This window comes from Squalius cephalus (genome assembly GCF_949319135.1).
Source record: "Squalius cephalus genome assembly, chromosome: 5".
Classification (NCBI taxonomy): Eukaryota; Metazoa; Chordata; class Actinopteri; order Cypriniformes; family Leuciscidae; genus Squalius; species Squalius cephalus.
In genome coordinates this window covers 21,733,413-21,752,291 of record NC_137126.1, presented here as the reverse complement: position 1 = coordinate 21,752,291, position 18,879 = coordinate 21,733,413, and the positions used below count along the sequence as shown (strand labels likewise).

Sequence of the window (18,879 nt, the reverse complement as noted above, 5' to 3'; positions counted from 1 at the left end):
TTTTCCAGAGGGACAGTAACAGAGCAGCTGCAGGTGAAAGGAGCCACCTCCACACTTCACCATATAAAGCTGAGCGCTCCACATCCCGTCCTGCACTGGCCAGCAAACCCTGAAGTTTCAAATGAAGTGCTGGTCTTATTAATTATGCATACAAGTCGGTGCCGCACATTTCCTTTCCTTCTTTCTCTCTCATTCTTTTTTTTTTTTCTCTCCATCTCTCTCTTTTATTCTCTTCTTTTCCAGATGGAGCATCTGTAATAAAATTAATGACATCATTGGCTGTACTTCGGAGTAACTACTGGAAGAAAAGTCATACATCAAAGTAAACAGTGTACTGTGGAGCGGTGGGGGGGTGAATAAGTATGAAGAAAAAAACTGATAGTTCCTTGACTGTTAGATATAAAACAAAGAAAGAAAATGAAATGTGTGCGCATATATATATATATATATAGGCCCTATATCTGTTAATCTAATATATCACTCTACACAGTCGAAAATTAATTGCACCCATCATTTATTGTGGAATAAATCCGATTTAAGACAGAGCAGACAGCCAATGGCTGAAACTGGCTGGTCTGATTGGTTATTTTGGAGGTGGGTGACAGCCTGCTGAAGGGCCCTATGTAAACGCCACCACAAACATAAAGGCATTAAGTGTCACAATGCCAGGCTCACAGACACATCTCCCCTTCTGTATTCACGACTTTTCTTTTTCTTTCTCTTCCTTGAATCTCGAGTGTCCGGCGCGGCACGCATTTTTTCCCGAAGTTTCAGCCTCCGCTGCTGACAGGCCGCTGTTGAGAAGGGGCGCAGATGACTGCAGAAAGACACACGTGTGCAGCTTTGGCAGGACACCGCTCGTGAGAAGCTGCTCTTGCGAGCCGCCTGAGAGGCTGTCTTTGCAAGCTCGGCTGAATGAAACACCTCAACCTCACACTAATGAAAAGAAACTCTTATTTCCTCCCGACGTTTTATGTTCAAACGTATCTGAATCACGTCTGTCAGTTGTCAGACGCAGTGGCCCGTGTTTACTACCCCAAAAAAAAGAACGCACCAAACAGTATATGATGATGAAAATCACAGGATCGTGACACTTTGAAAGTGTCAAGAAGACCTTCGAGTAAATTGCTAAAAATATACGCCTTGCCACACGGCACTGTGCTACGGGCAGCTTTGGCGACAGAGACGTCGGGGTTATGAATGTTATGTGAAGCTGGGGCATAGAGGGCCCTCTGTCCCCCCTCTCACCGGAGAGCCTTACAGAATGACTGGGCTATGCTGCCCCACTGACAAAGATAAATTACATTTGCTGGAAAATATTTCAGCATTTTTTCCCCTCCCTTAACTTCTCGACTCGTCTCTCATTTTTTATTTTATTTTTGAAGTTTTTTGTCGCTTTTTTGGCCCGAGTCCACCAGTGTGCCAAGCAAGGCGCACACACCGTGCTTTATCATGGAACAATGCGTTTAAGCACGGAGTCGGCAAACATAGATCCGAGATGGTTAAAGAAAACTTTTACAGGATTGCAAGTAAAACTGACCGAATACGCGAGGCGTGTATTTTTAGCAATTTTACTCGAAGGTCTTCTTGACACTTTCAAAGGGTCACGAACCTGTGATATTCATCATCATACTGTTTGGTGCGTTTAGAGAATGTGTGAAATCTCTGAACCTGTTTTAAACAACAGATTTTTTAAATCTCCAGCTCTAACAGAAGTGGAACAGCCAATAAAACACATACGTTTTCTGTATATAAAATGCTGGATTACATCAAATACGCACGACTAGATAAAACGAGCTCTCGAATGCAGGGATGTACCCTTTCCTAAACTGTTTCTACTGTTCTGTGAACTCTTATCTAGCATAAAATGTGCTCTGTTTTCCTACGATACTGACCAAAGTGGAAGCGTTTCGATGCTTAAGGCCAGAAAAGGTTCTCTGCTAGACCACCCAAATCTGAAGAGGAGTTTATAAGAAACAGGAGTCACCTTTTCTTTTCTTTTTTTTGGGGGGGGGGGGGGGCAGCACCTCTTTCATGTTTGCAGCGTGATATGTTGCGCACATTCATTCGGTGTACGCACGCACACTGACTTGTCTGTCATCGCAGCCTCCTCGTGGCAGCCTCTACCATCCTTCACAGCTTTCTATCATCTGTTTGTGTAATACACAGTAAAATATAGTTTTTCTCATATCATGCAAATGCACATCCAAATACACAACTCTCAGAACTATTTCCAGCCACATACACGCAGACTTCTTTAGCATACATAATAATTACTGTGTGTTCGGTACATACCACGTAAGCCCACAGCAGATCTTTAGAACAGAGAACGTTCAGCTGAAAAATGCAATTTTATGCAGAAGTATTCTTTTCACAATATAATTAAACATCAAAGGCAGGACTATTCCTCTGTGATTGAGCAGCACTCTGGTGAATCAACTCCATACACCACCTTCCACTTTACAGCGAGAAAGAAAGTTGCCAAGCGTCACTGCTAATTACAAAATAGAGACAGAAGCAAAGTTAAATTCATTATGCAAAAACCAGGACTCGTACGCGCTGGGTACGTTCAGCTAATGCCAAATATCATAACCTCTTTGAGGGTAAAAATGACTTATCTGGAGCTGGTTTATTTGCTTTATTAAACTAATTTTTAGCCTAGTAAATGAAGCTGAGAGAGAGTATGGAAAAAACGAAATGAGAAAATGTTTGACTTCACTGACTCAAAATTAACACACTGCTGTGTAATAAAACGGGCTGATATTACTTTTTATTATTATTGCTGAAGAGTTACAACGAAAATAAAGACTGTCTTTCTTTTTGAGCTCATGAAACTTAGGAGATAGTGCCAAATGTTTGGTTTAAACACATATTATGACTTATTTTAGAGCACGTTTAGATTAATGACTATTCCTTAAAACTAATTACTACATGATTTTTTTTTTTTTTTGTGCATAATGCCTACCTTTACTTGAAGATCAATAATCATTCATCACACTGCACGCAAAAGTGTAATTTACCTAACAACTGCAAATAAAAAACATTTTCCTTGTGTTTATCAGGACAAACCTAAAGACAATACATTTGTGCTTTGGAGGGGTACACAAACTGTGCCTGTAAATGCCTCTGACAATCGGCTCAAGTAGCTCAGCCAATCAGAGTGACACGTGGAGAGCTGATCCCTCTTTGAGAGAAGTGTAAGGCCATGTTGTCACTGTTGGTTTTGTGAATCGACAGAAGCCTAATCCCAAGTGATTTCCTAGAGACGACAGGTCTGAGGACGACCGCTCGTGTGTGTGTGTGTGTGTGTGCGTATATGTGCACGGCTATGAGAGGACCCTCTGAGTGTAATCATACGAGTCCACATGTGAGTGTGTTCATTTTCCTCTTGGGCAGATTAAGCAAACACTAAATCCCAGGAGAGCAACAGGTGAGACACTCACACACACGCACATGCACACACATACACACACAGGAGCTTCATTGATTGTGTTCACCTGTCTGAGAGTATAGTCTGAAAAAGAGTGCACTTGTGGTAGAAGTGACAGAAATACAATACGCGACGCCTTTTTGCGTGGAGAAATTGTATCTCTAGTCAAAATTTTTGCTTAAACTGTTTTTAAAAAAACTGACATAAACATATTATCTCACTGTAATTTCCTATAAGCAAAGGCATGGTAAAAAAAATCTAATACAAAAAAGTGACAAAAAATAACTCTCTTAATTGTTAATTTAACAATCACATTTATTAATTTACATCTGTATCTGTCTTTACCTTTACTTGTAAAAGTATGCAGATTATCACATTTTAGCAGCTACCTACTGAAAAATGTAATTAATTATAACAGCTTCTTACAATAACTGCTCACACAGACACACATACAATATATATATATATATATATATATATATATATAGACAAATTCGCACTTCTTTGTCTTGATATATAATTTGATTTATGGTTGCATGAAAGGAAACTTGACCCTCAACTTAACTGTTCTCTCTAGATTTAATTGGGAATAATAGGCTATATATATACAAATGTGTATGTCTATAAACTTGTTTTAAGCAAATATACTTTTAAGTTTAAGCTTAGGCTACTGAGGAGAAGAACAAATAATTAACCCTCATAAAACTGAACATTTAATATGGACTTTTGGATATATAATAAACAGATGGTCTCTCAGCCTGAGTCTGTGTAGTATTTAATGACTTACAAATGTTACTATTCTTGATCAGAATCAGGATGCTGTGATTTTATTTATTTTATTTTATTGTATTTTATTTATTTATTTTCCTGGTGAGTTTTTAGTTTTATTTATGTGTGGATTTGCCAGCACAAGTTGGTCAAATTAAATGTTTAGGCGGTAGCACATGAACTATAGCCTACCTGCATAGAAAGCAGAAATAAATATTGTCACACGAATTAATGTTGATCATATCTGAACGCCTGTTTTAATTCAATACTGAATTTATAGACTGATGACCCTCGGACCTTCACACAACATCGCACAGCTATTTGACTGTATTCACGACGGCAGTAAGAGTAAATGCATGCATGACCTCTGTAAAGTGTTTTGGTTTATTCTGCGAGCTGATAAAGCACTTTACAAGACCCAAACAAAAGCACGCGGCTGTAAATAATAATAAGAATAATAAGTCTATACATAAACACTAGTAGGCTAGTGATTCTCCTGTCAGTAGTCAGAAATAACATGTGTTGTCATGTCAACTTTCTTAACGGAGCTACTTTAACTCTCACCCTTGTGATCTCACGAAATAACGGAGATGTTAACTCATCACATTATTGTTTACTTAACAACAATGTCGCACAATGTATCGACGAACAAACACACACCGGTGAAGGGTATCAGTGTCACACTTACTTCATGGCGCGTCTGAAGTGTGTCCGGTGAAGTTTGTCCTGCTGTGTGACGGAAGGTGTTGAGCCGCCGGGTGGACTTTACCGCTTCACACTTAAAATCCAGCAAAAATCACCAGCAGCACCTGGGAAAAGTGTCGTTTTCTAAATGCGTGTTTCTTTTCTCGTGTCTAATAAAGCGTTTCAGATGCTGAGGTTGGTGTCGGTCGTCCACGGTGAGGAATGATTAAGCCGTTATTGCGACTGATGATGTTGAGCTCCGCGCGCGCGCCTCTCTCTCTCTCTCTCTCTCTCGCTCTCTCTCTCTCTCTACGCAGGGCAAATAATCGGGTTTACTCTTGAAGGGGGACGGGCTTACATCACTCCAGTGTTTTAATGAAAGAAGCGCAACACTAATGCGTTTTTATCTCCTACCTGATCAAGTTAAATTACACCGTGTATAATCAAACTGTGCACAGACACAATGGTAGGCTACCTTTAGCTTTGTGACTTTTAATTTCTTTTGTACCCAGAGTTTTTTTTTTCAACAACGTGATTTTATCAGATAATAAGTAGATTTGTAATTAATTTTATTGAACTGAATATTTTACTATAACCTCTTATGTAGGCCTAATTGTTGTATGTTAGGGGATATAATATAGTTTGTACAGTATACAAAGTAAGAATGACCTCTTAAAACATGAAAATCCACGATATTTATGTGTGTGTGTGTGTGTGTGTGGGGGGGGGGGGGGGGGGGGGGGAGTGTTGTGTTTTAAGGACTGTAGCTCCAAAACTAGTTTTATAGCCCACTAAAATGCAAAACTTAAGTTTACATATATATATATATATATAAAGAATAATCAAAGTGACAGCCTGCATACATTTATTACATGTTTTCAACCACTTTGAATTTAATTAGTGACAATCAAGTTGAGAATTAACAGAAATTAGTTACATCGATGCAATTTAAAGATGTTGTTATCTGAAAACATGATGAAAACCGTTTTAGAGTGTAGGAGAACTCGGTCTACAGAACATTTTATCCGTAATTTCTTTCGAAAACCATCTACGAAGCGGTGCTCTAATGAACTCAGATCTGAAGAATCTGTAAAATAACACAAAGGACTCAGGACAACTCAAGAAACCTAGAGTGAAAATTTCTCATATAAGCATTAGTGCCCTCTCACAGCCCAGCAAGACAATCCATCTTCTCACCATATATTCAAATGAGGTTCCTTATCACTGGAGATAAGTACTTTAACACATGCTAAACATGAATAAATCACAGACAGATTTGTCCCACCATGAATGGATTTAAACACATCTACCAAGGAATCAAAAGATGAGAATTAGCTAAACCAAAGACCATCCTGTGAATGTTCAGAAATAATGGTTGAATTCACGTTTAAGGGGTTAACAAAAGAACATAAACTATCATATTGCTGTTTTTCAGTTCCCCATCTTAGAGCGGTCATCTGAATTGCTTCACACTGATATTTCATTATTTCATTGTTTCATAAAACGAATGCAGTAGAATTAACCTTAAGCACCACTTGAGTCACTGACAGACAAACCAGAGGCAGAGGTAAAACATGAAATCAGTTTAATGAATTAATAAAACCTGCTAATCTGCCTGACAGACTGTAACTGGACCCAGGGGTATCAGCTTCCTTGGGATCCCACTTCTGGATCACAAGACACTGTAATCTCGAATTCCATTTTTATTGGTAATTTCAATATCTAGATCAATACGGCTTCGGTTCCACCAGCTATGTGATAGCACATGCTAAGTTTCATCAGACGTATATTTACATGGACATGTTCCTCACACTATATCAATGAAAATATATTTAGCCTCAAGATCAGGCCACACTATCATTTTTATTAATCGTACGTCCATTTGAAAAGCATGTGTATTACGTTATACCTACCGTGTTCACAATTCCTTCAGTTCTTCCAGCTCCAGTGCACAGTTTTAGCAGGAAGACCCTCTTAGGTTTCAGTGTGCGCTTGTGTTTGTTTAGTTGGCACCTGGTGCGAGACACAAAGGGAGAGAGAAATTCTTTCTGTGTTAATAGCTATATCTAGGCACAGTGTTCAAGATACACTGCATGACTGGGGGAACTACAAAAGGAATAAATAAATATATAAACACCGTTATTGAGTCGCCTCTTGCATATTCATGTGGTTGGTAAACTAGATAAAGAACAGGAAGAGGAACAGAAACAACAGTAACTACAGCAACTATACCGTATATCATTGATGTAGATCTGAATAAGAATTTGCAGTTTAAAACATAAATAATCATTTGCCTTCTATATCCCTTGATATGCAGAGAATAGCAATTATTACACATTTGCAAGTAAATCGACATTTTGTTCATGTCATTTCCTGCCATTATCCTTCTCTTTTTTCTCTCTCTGATCAGTTTGGTCAATTTTTTTTTTTTTTTTTTTAAAGGTGCCATTTATATAACACTTTAAGAAAGAAATTAAATCTATTAACTGTATAAAAACATGTAAATATTAGATATTTTTAATATTTAGGTTGGTAACTTTCACTACATTAGTTCAGTCTACCAAGCATTGTGCAGTAGAGCTGACTAATGAGTTTGTTTAAATTTCTAAATTTGCCTGTTAAGACATTCCCCAAAGGCACTTTACTGTAATATCTCAAAAGGGGATTTATGTCAATTGAAACATAAAAAAAATGTGTAAAGTTATATTTCATGACCTAATTTACAAACAGACAGACACATACTGTATACATGTGTATACACAAATGAATTATTCTCCCTCTTGTTTTCCTTGGCTGTCGATCGCTACCAGACTGTCGGTCCAAACTGAACCTGCTTGCCATCACTCAGGATCAACAATCCGATTTCCAGTAAGTTCAAAGCCACAAGGAAAGTGTCCAGTAGCAGTTATGTCATTTCGTATACACATACAAGAGGCTTTTCAGAGAAAGGTAATTTTGAGGTTTCGACCTCATCTGTTCATGTTTGTAACGAGCAGATGTAAGGAGATGGAAGATAAATACACAATGTTAGTGGCTGACAACAATCCCGCCTACGTTGTTTTCTTTTCGGGAGCCCAGTAGTTACCCACGTGTGTCTTATTATCTTCAGTCAGACATAAGTAGCGTGTTCGGGGAGGATAGAGGGACAAGGCCTCTATTTCGTTTTATTTTAAGAGCACGATAAACATCAACACATTTTCTGTGTTGAAATAACAGGAACAAGCAAGGCTGTTAATGTATGAGTGTGTGCGTGAGTATACGTGTGTATAATCTGTTGCTGATCACACTCATGTGAAAACACAATCTGGCTGTCAGTGCTGATAACACTGTCAAGTGCTCAAACACCAGCGCTGAGCTTTCACAGTGCAGGAGAACGTTGGGGATGAGCCTGTCTCCCAGGTCTGGTTCATAGATTCTTCTTTTCCCCTCCTTGCTTATCTCACTCCTCCCCTCTGCTCTCTCTCTCTCTCTCTCTCTCTCTCTCTCTCTCTCTGCCACCTTTAATATCACCCATTTCCCTTTTATTGCCCTCTTTTCTCTCTTAAACTTTGAAGATTTAGACAGATAGACACACAGACAGACAGGGAGAGGAAAAAACACACAATAACTGGGGTATTTATGCAGCACAAAGTTATGTAAGAGTCTCTAAAAGAGTTTAGAAATGGCTTAAGATGGCTACGAAATGGCACTTTTGTTTCTGCCTCAGTTCAGTATGCATTCATATCTAAATTAGTTCTGTCAATCGATTAAAAAAAATAGCCAACTAATCTCACATTTTTCTGTAATTAATCACACCTAACATTAAAGTTTTTAATATATTTTTATATTGTAATTATTTTACATTTAATCTCCAAATGAATGTAGAAGCAACAAAGACAGTTGCCTATATTTTAAATATTTGTTTAATTGCGTCATTTTTTGAAAGAAGGCCACTATCACTGATACGGCTGCTGCTGATGTCTCTATGAAATAGATTTTAGACATTAGTAATAGGCATTCAGCATTACAGTATAATTGAAAACAATACATTTTAACATTTATTAGACTTTAAAAAATATATAAAAACTTTTAATTTAAGTGAATAACAAAATCGTATCATAAACCCATTTTAATAAACGTCACATTTACCTGTGCTCTTCAATAAATCAGGGCACCTTTTTTTTTTTTTTTTTTTTTTTTTTCTGGCCCAGCCAGACCAGTTCAGATTTTTAGTGCTTTTAGTAAACAGTGCTTTAAGATTTCCATGTAGATCTAACAGGATATATACAGAAATTGAATAAAGTTATCAAAAACTTCACAGTCTTCCCTGCATAAATTAAAAATGAAATATAGATTAATCCTTATTAAGCTACAAAAGTTATTCAGTCAAGACAAGTGAGGGATTTTCCCTTTTTCTTTTGTTCTTTGATTGACAGCATTAAGTTTATTAGGCTGCTGTCACTTTAAGACCTAACACACATGATCTGGCATGCATCCCATTTTCTCACAACTCTTTACGTTCAATTAAGACTTAATTAAACTAATTTAAGACTGTGCTTGCAAGGATACTTGACAAAACAGGCATTTTGGCTTGATTTTGTGTGTTTTTGTCCCTTCAAGCGCTGTCTGAAGCTGCTTTTCTGTGCGCATGAGTCGTTTATGTCTGTGCGCCAGTGCCGTGCTGCATTCTCTTTTGTGTCTTATCACACTTCAATGGTTTAAAAGCATTTGCCTGAATAAGAGCATGGTCATATAATGTAACGCTATAGCCATAGGATGACGGCAAAAAATGTAATGTACTTTAATTTGGACAGCCCTAATCTAATATATTCTGTTTTTAACCCTCATGATATATTTTTATGTTTGGGATCCCAGAGATCATATAGTAAGTAGGTAGGCAAAGTGAGTGAGTGAGTGAGTGAGTGAGTGAGTGAGTGAGTGAGTGAGTGAGTGAGTGAGTGAATCAATCAATCAAACAAACAAATCAATCATTCAATCAATCAATCAATCAATTTGAAACTGACTTTTGAAACTTTCCCCTCAAGTTATTAATATATTTATGTGGCCTTGTCAAAATCCTGACAGGCAGATATTACTTTTATATTATATTACTTGTATATCTTATATCACTTTTCAGAAATTGTTATCTATTTAGTTAGATAGATAGATAGATAGATAGATAGATAGATAGATAGATAGATAGATAGATAGATAGATAGATAGATAGATAGATAGATAGATAGATAGATAGATAGATAGATAGATAGATAGATTCATTCATTCATTTTGTATAACCACCCAGCTAACTAATTAAAGGAGAACTCCGGTCAATTTTAACATTGAGCTCATTTTTTTGTACATTTGGAGTGCTGTCAATATAGAGAACAACAACAAAAATCGGTGTTGCCTACACCGAGTTATTCTATTTGTAAAATTTGCACCCTGTTGACTTCAATGGGGCAAGTACTAAACCTGCTTTTAGCCTCTTAACATCCTTGATGTGTCATTACAAGTGCACAGAAAATGTGAGTGATTCCTTCTGAGTGAACACGAGTGAGTCTGACTGCAGTAGATGTGAAAGAAATGTATAAAAATGATGTTATTTAAGCCAGCGCAAATACCTTTGTTTACATCCTGTTTTTCGGTTGAAGTCCAAAGTAGTCGATTGCCGAGTTCACGCGCGTGATCATAGGTATTAAACCTATGCGTGTGAACTCTGCAATCGACTACTTTGGACTTCAACCGAAAAACAGGATGTAAACAAAGGTATTTGCGCTGGCTTAAATAACATCATTTTTATACATTTCTTTCACATCTACTGCAGTCAGACTCACTCGTGTTCACTCAGAAGGAATCACTCACATTTTCTGTGCACTTGTAATGACACATCAAGGATGTTAAGAGGCTAAAAGCAGGTTTAGTACTTGCCCCATTGAAGTCAACAGGGTGCAAATTTTAAAAATAGAATAACTCGGTGTAGGCAACACCGATTTTTGTCGTTGTTCTCTGTATTGACAGCACTCCAAATGTACAAAAAAATGAGCTCAATGTTAAAATTGACCGGAGTTCTCCTTTAAATCAGTGCCATCATTTTATCATGTTTCATCTTTTTTTTTTTTGTTTGTTTTTTTGTTTTTTTTTTGACAATTTGTGGGCGGGCAGATATTAAGCAGACAAGTTCAGCAATATTTGTCAAGGGAAGCTGATATCTCATCTTACATTAGCTCCTCTGACCCTTCAAAGTCTTTATCTACAGCAAGCCATGCATTTTACATATCGCTGTAACTTTCAATTCATCTCAAAGTAATAGTGCAACTTTAACTTTTCCAAGCATGTAACTTAGAAACTTCTGAAAGCGCATAGCTGATGAATTCATCACGGTTTGAGCCCTCTCTTCATTGCATTTATAGCACCTGAGCACGCTAACACATATTGTGGTTGGAAGAAAACCGGTAGTGAAGTGTTGAATCGTGTGGGGACAAATTTGGTAATTTGCATGTTCTGTTGGGCAAACAGCGCGTGAATGCTACACCTTTGATTCATTATAAATGAACCACAAGCAGCACAACACGGTTAAGCCTTTGTTCAGGATGCTGCTGCTCTGGTTTCAGTATTAAAGCTGTGTGCTGGAAAAAGCCACCCCAGTTCCAGTTACCCTGCACTCTACTGAAGTCTTTATCTCCCCTGTCAATACACCTGTACTCTGTCCCACTTGCTAATGGAGGCCTAAATAGGAGTTAGTGGCAAATGACAGTAAAAGTTCAAATCTATATTTACTTTAGCTCCAAACATGTAAAAGCACAGCTTAAAGGCCAATTTCTTGGAACAGCTCTCTGCCTTGTGAGTAAAATGTGTAACTGCAATATATACCTCTGCCAGCAGGGGCACACTAAGGCTTTCTCACAGAAGAGTCAACCCTCTCCATCACAACTAATACACTAGTTTAACTGTAAGTCAAATGGATATAGCAGCAAGCATTTGTTGACTCACAGTAACATGCATTTATTAAATAAATAAATAAATAAATAAATATGAGGCACAAATCTTTCAATAAAAGCACTGGCACCTTCTCTCTGTCCCATACTTAGACCACCTTAAATTGTCAGTCTCTTTATTTCAGAAAGTCTGCTGCAGTTGATTACATCACATCTTATTTTACATCTTTGTACATTTTACCATTTAGTTCAAAGTTCCCTTTGTCTGTCTAATGTTAAAAGCTGGAAAAATAAAAATATTTAAAATAAAATCTAATGATTTTTCCTCCTTTGAATGGTGAAAACTAATTCACTCATAACCTCTACAAAACCTGCACAGTTATTTCATTGTTTCAACATTTTTTTCCCCCACAACGGCGACACTAAAAAAGATGCCAACATCACATTTTTCTGCCTCCAGACTTACAGTGCCAACCGGTGTTTCCTGAGCTTGTGCAGAAGTCGGGTCTTAACAGATGGTGGGCATTATGGACAGGCAATGGAAATTCTACCTGTATTTTCTTATGTATATTCCTAACTGGTCACATAACAGTTGCTATACCAGACAGTGTAGATTATCTGTGCAGGGGGTGGTTACATACATGTAAAAGTATGTCTGATGTGTGTTTTTTTTTTTAAGAGAACGTTTTTGTCCCAAACTCTTATTAGACATCAAATATAGTTATTTTACTCTTTCATCCCTTCACTTTTTGTCTGTGTTGTTCTCTCATTTATTCTCTCTTTTTCCTTGAAACTGTTGCCCAGTTACACTCATGCACACTTCAGGTGGTAAAGAAATCAAACCCTCTTGCTTTCTCTTCTCAGACTGCAGTAAAAAAAAAAAACACACAAAAAACAGGACCACTGTCCTCTTGACCCGAGGACATGAACTGAGAAGCCCCTCTTTATGCCACATAAACTACAGAACAGACTGGATCTTAGGTCTACACCACAATGGAAAGGTTGTGCTATTATAATAGCCTTTCACATAAATTACTCAAACCAAGATTTTACAAGGCATACGTTTACAAGGATAAGTTCACCCAAAAAAGAAAACTCAAGTTTTCTCAAGTCATTATTTTATCTCCTTCATGTGAAAATACAAAAATGTACACTACCATTCTAAAATGTTTTAATGTTTTTGAAAGTCTCATATGCTCTCCAAGGCTGCATTTATTTGATGAAAAAAAAAACCAAATAAAAATACAGTAAAAATTTAATATTGTGTTACTGTTTAAGAAAAAAGGTTATACTGCATTTTAAGGTGTCTTTGTTACAGTGTAACTATACATGTATTACTTTCTTTCTTTGGGAAAAAAGGCAACACTTTATTTGGTAACACTTTATTTTACAGCGACCCTGTTAAACATTTTACATGTAGTTACTATAGTAATAACGGTAAATTATACATAGTTACATGCAACTAACCCAACACCAAACCTTAACCCTAACCCAAATTATAAAGTAAGTCCATGTAGTTAATTACTACTTAGTACTTAATTGTCTAATTACACTATGACAAGGACACCTTAAAAATAAAGTATAACCCTTTATTTTAAGGTGTCTTTGTTGCAGTGTAATTATACATTTAAGGACTGAGTAATATTAATTAAATACGTGCACTTACCGTTAGGATTAGGATTTGGTTTAGGGTTAGTTGCATGCACAGTAGTTGTGCATAATTTACTGTTATTACTATAGTACGTAACTACGTGTAACATTTATAACAAAGGTACTGTAAAAATGTTACCAAAAAACAAACAAAAAAAACCTTACTGACCCCAAACTTTTGAATGTAGTCATTATTCAGAGAATATCTTGCTTTGAAAAATTTGCTGTCACGGAGGTCAGTTTGTGGAGGTGAAATGTCATATTCATCATTAATGTTCTTTGTATGGAAAAGAACAGCTTGGACATTTTGTTAAATGTATCCTTCCACATAAGAAAGAAAGTCACACTGGTTTTAAAGGACATCAGTGTGGGTAAATCATTTTTGGTGAACTATGCCTTTGTAGAAGGTTTCATCAATACGAGACACTTTAGACAAGTCATGGCTGGATCTCAAATTCCCATTATATTTACAGAGAAATTCACTCATTAACTACTCAGACAAAATGAAACGTCAAAGAGTCAGAAAACCACCTTCACGCACACACGCTCGCAGAAGCTTCACACTGGAGAATATAGAAGCATATGAGCGCTGAGTCTTGAGGAGTGAATCTGGCTGTACACATACCCGCGCAGCGTTGCTCTGCTGAACGGATGCCGCCTAAACCTCTTTGTGCCTGCAATAGCACCCCAGACTCATTCTTATTCAAACAAGATGAGACTGGAGGCAGGCAACAGAGATTAGCCTGAGATCAAAAGGCGGTGAAGCACTCGTGTTTTGTAGATTCAGACGGGCCCCATCCAACATGTAAGACCCACGGAGGAGCTGAGCGGAGCGGAGCTCTGCGCCGATGCCACCCTCTCCAAGGGGCAGAGTGGATGAGCAGAGAGAGAGAAAGAGAATAAAGAAAGGAGCAACGTCAGACGGCCAAGACTACAGCTCCAGTGTGAAATATTGGAATTAGATTATGAAAAGGAGAGAGAAGAAAGAAAAAGTAAGCCGTCACTGTGAGCAATTATAGGACAAAGATAATTACAAAAAAAAAAAAAATATTCAATGCTACAGAGATGAAACCGTTTCCATGTGTTTAATATGTCACTGTTTGTTTTAAATATAAAATTCTCCTCCAATAGACAGTAATGTGGAAGCATGTAACCTAAGAACATGGCATCTGGATCTGCAATATGCAACATAAGGATGGTAACTACTGCGACGCCTGCGTGCCAACTGTGATTGATATAAATAAATGTGGGGGGTTCATTTCTCAACACCGTATATGTTTCGTAGTTGTAGACTGCATTAGTGCACAAATAGGTCTGTCTATGTCGCATCCGTAAAGCCGAGTGGCTTCAGTTCTTAGCTGAAGTCAGATCACTTATGCTTTTAAATGCTCTTATAAATATGAGCAAAAGCAAACAAGGCTGACTGCCATATTTGTGTAATTTCAGGTTAATTTGGGGCTATTATAGATTTTGCAAATAACACAGGAGCCTGCGGGAGCTGGGAGAAGAGGACTAGTGCACGGAAACACACACAAACAGGCAGACAAACTGAATCCTGACATAGCCACTGGCGAATAGACAGAGAAGTGTTCAAAAAGAAAAGGGTGCCTCCTCTACAAAGTGCACCACCTTTGCTGCGAGAAAACAACGCTCTTTTCCAACCACAATTCAGATCAAAGATTTGTATTTATTTATTTATTTTGGTAGCGAGAAAGTTTTTCAAATGACAAACATGGGAGCTTTGGTAAACTGGGTCAGAGCTGCCTTGCCGGTGTCTCCATGGGGTGGGTTGGTGGGGGGTGCTGAATGTCATACCCTGAACACCCAGGAAGAGAGGGATTAGATGGCAGAAAGCTTGCAAGGGATGCTTTCTTAAAAATATGCTGCCTCAGAAACATTGTTCTCAGAATGCAAATAAACTATAGAGGAAGAAGCAGATTGAATCCCGATTTTATTCTCAAAGGACTAAGCTGATGTCAAAACTAAGCATATATTTGTTGAGTCTTAAGAATATTATAAATATAAGTATATAATTATTATATATATATATGCACTTTAATTTTTTGTAATTATATATGTATATACACACACACACACACACGCACAATACATTGTATACATTTTTACTTTCATATAAGGATTAAGTTGATGTCAAAACTAAGCTTATGTTGTTATTTAAAATGCACATTTATTTATTATATATAATATATTCTTATATAACATATGAGTGAAAAATATTATTTTTGAGAAAAAAAAAAAAACACTTCCACCACATATTCTCGTCTTTGCAACGTAATGTTTTCCGAATAATGCAGGCATTCATCTTTATTATACAGTATGTGATAACTTTTTATTGAAATTTTCTGTATGTCTCAGAATTATGAAATATTTATCTGTTTTCTTTCATTTTAAACACTTCCCACAGATTCCCTGAGTTCTCATGTGCAAACTTGTCAAACTGTTCAGACTGCTTCTGCTAGTGCATGCTCACCTATTCCCCTGTTATTTCAAACTTAAACTAGCAATGTCAAACTTGTACTAAGGCCAGAGTGATTCAAATTGATATTGATTCTGTTGTGGCAGCTATTTCACAAGTGAGAAGAATTAACACTGTTCTGAGACTAGGAGGTTTCCCCCGTGCTTCATTTCAAACCAAGCAAATAGTTGTTGGATTCAATTACTCTGAACGGGACTAATAATTCAGTCTGACGTTGAGGAATAAAAACAACATAAAAACAGCAAATAATCTCAGGATTAGACAGTCCTTGTGTTTGTGATAATTGTAGATTAATTATAGAAATTAGTACAAATTATGGATTATTAGTAACTCGTTTCACCTGATATGTTTCAGACCCCCAAAACTTCACCGCTCACACCGTTTGAAGTGAAAATGCCCTCACAGAAGCACAAATGTAAAATCCTCTCCCTACAACATAGTATGCTCGGCCACTGTGTAGTTCTCGATTTTTCCACAGACACAATTTTTCGGCTCATCACAAGAGGGGAAGGAGGAAGGGAAGAGCTTGGAGAGGAAAAACTCACCGGTGCCGATCTTGTGCTTCCCCAGGAAGTCACACCCTGCAGCTCCAGCTGTGGGCCAGGTTAATAAAAATAAAATTAAAAAAAAATTAAAAAAGAATGAACACAAAAGAAATGCCCTGCATTAATAAAGCCAGACCAGCTGGCTTTGAACAGAAACCCCGATGTGGGTTGTGTTGCCCCACAAACTCTCTTGGATCTGAAAAGGGTGCTATGCATACACACATAAATGAGACACTAGCTCCCTAAACACACACCCCCATAAAAAAAAAGGCCCATAAGATTTGTGGCACAAGTATTTGGCAGTGCCTGATCTCCACCTGTTCCCGTCTCTCCAGGCTCAGAGGTAAATTTAGGCTTGAGATATATCAATGACACTCAGACCGTTGTCATTGCTGGAATTGCTGTAGCAACTGTCATCAAGAACATCAAACAAACTGGGACATGCTTTGCATAAGAACATATATCTATATATCAGTTTATCTATCTATCTATCTGTCTGTCTGTCTGTCTGTCTGTCTGTCTGTCTGTCTGTCTGTCTGTCTGTCTGTCTGTCTGTCTGTCTGTCTGTCTGTCTGTCTGTCTGTCTGTCTGTCTGTCTGTCTGTCTGTCTGTCTGTCTGTCTGTCTGTCCGTCCGTCCGTCCGTCCGTCCGTCCGTCCGTCCGTCCATCCTATCCTATCCTATCCTATCCTATCCTATCCTATCCTATCCTATCCTCTATCTTATCCTATCCTCTATCCTATCCTCTATTCTTTCCTCTATTCTATCATCTATCCTATCCTATCATCTATCCTATCCTATCCTATCCTATCCTATCCTATCCTATCCTATCCTATCCTATCCTGTCCTGTCCTGTCCTGTCCTGTCCTGTATTGTCCTGTCATATCCTTTAAATGTAAAAGCATTCTGAGAGTGTGGAATAAAAGCAGCAATTCCTGTAATTGATCGCCATTATTTCTGTACGGTTTAAATTCACACGATAACACATTATACTGACAGTGACACAATGTGGATTTTTAAGACATATTTATACTAATTCAATTATGAATGATATTTTAACCTGGAATAGCGCAAGTACAGGGAAGACAAGCATTTACCGCATCAAAAGTGTATTCCCAAAAGTGTATTCGGGTTCACGGAATTCCATTCTCTCAGTGACATCACATTTGTATTGACCCTGTTTACAATATCCTGGGGATATCTGACCTTTAATGGGAATGGGTTTTGGTAAGAAGGAATGAGTTCATCATACATATCTAATGTTACAATAGCATAATGGGGATTTCATTGAAACGGTGCACAAGAATATGACAAAAAGCGGTAAAAGAGTTTGCTTACTGTAAAAACACTGCAACAGGATGTAGCCGAGGTCAGTCACAAGGGAAGAGGAAACTGTTGAGGGGGGAAAATGCATAATTATCCCTTACTGTACAGAGCACTCAGTAACAAAAGCATAATTTGTTTGAACTGTAAGTGCATTTATTATTGGCCCTCCCCACTTATCGTAACTTAGTTACAATACCAAGCCTCATTCAGCATCCAGAGCGACAACCTGGAAAACTGCATTTCTGAGTCGGCACACCTTTCTCACTTTCTCCTTCTTTGCTGTCTCTCTTCTCTCCACTAAATACTCACAGACAGTTCTTTCCTATATTTAATAAACTAATGGGAATGTCTAACAAGCTGGAATGTCTCTGTCTTTTCTGGCCATGCTGTTAGAGCGCTCAATGCTGGACACAAGCTGTGTGTTCCAGTGGCAGCAACAGCAGCAGCAGCAGCGTGCAGGAGTCTGGCTGTCTGTGCGGCTCTAGAGGAAAGAGGACCAGTGTGGCAATGCACAGCAGCAGAGACGCCCCAACCATCAACCACAGGAGCCAGCCCGGCTCCCCCCATGAGGCACGCTGACTGGACCCAAGTGTGTGTGTGAGGGAGAAAGAGACAGAGAATAAGAGTAGGATTTGTTCGACTTTTTTATGTGTATATTTTAGTGTGGGAAGTATGTCTGTACTTTACACCGTGTGTTCTGTTATCTTAAAGGTGACAGAGGACTAACAGGAAGCTCAAAGCGGCATCTTTCCTGAGGCAGTGTGCCGTGTTTTTTTTTGTTTTTTTTTTAGCCTTCAGTGCAATTACAATTTTAGTTTAGTCATTGACAGCACATTAACAGTAATTATCTTGATGAATCTACTGACAGATTTATGTTTATGTGATTTGTTTTTATAGCAGCACAGTTACTAAAAAAGTACTTCAGAGCAACAAAATAGCACCAGCATATATATAAAAAAAAAAAACTATAGAAAAGTGACAAAACTAAATATATTTCATAATTAAAAAAAAAAATGTTAAAATAAATTTTGTATGTTTAAACATCTTTCTTTCTTTCTTTCTTTCT

The 18,879-nt window shown here is 37.7% G+C and overlaps 1 protein-coding gene across 20 annotated transcripts in view; it reads right to left on the bottom strand.

Annotated features, from left to right (window-relative positions):
* The window catches only part of mef2cb (myocyte enhancer factor 2cb), a 121,067-nt gene extending 104,343 nt beyond the window's left edge, over positions 1-16,724 (bottom strand). For 5 of the 20 annotated variants that reach the window (XM_079872933.1, XM_079872929.1, XM_079872923.1 and 2 more), the window contains exons 1-2: positions 16,489-16,698; positions 6,796-6,895 (exon numbers count right to left, since the gene is read on the bottom strand). The gene's annotated coding sequence lies outside the window, so the exon portion shown is untranslated. Of the gene's footprint in view, positions 1-4,886; positions 5,412-6,795; positions 6,896-7,019; positions 7,062-16,488 lie in introns of those variants that run through there. The other 15 variants (XM_079872920.1, XM_079872931.1, XR_013821389.1 and 12 more) reach the window with 14 other exon arrangements.
* Between the last annotated feature and the right edge of the window lie 2,155 nt (positions 16,725-18,879).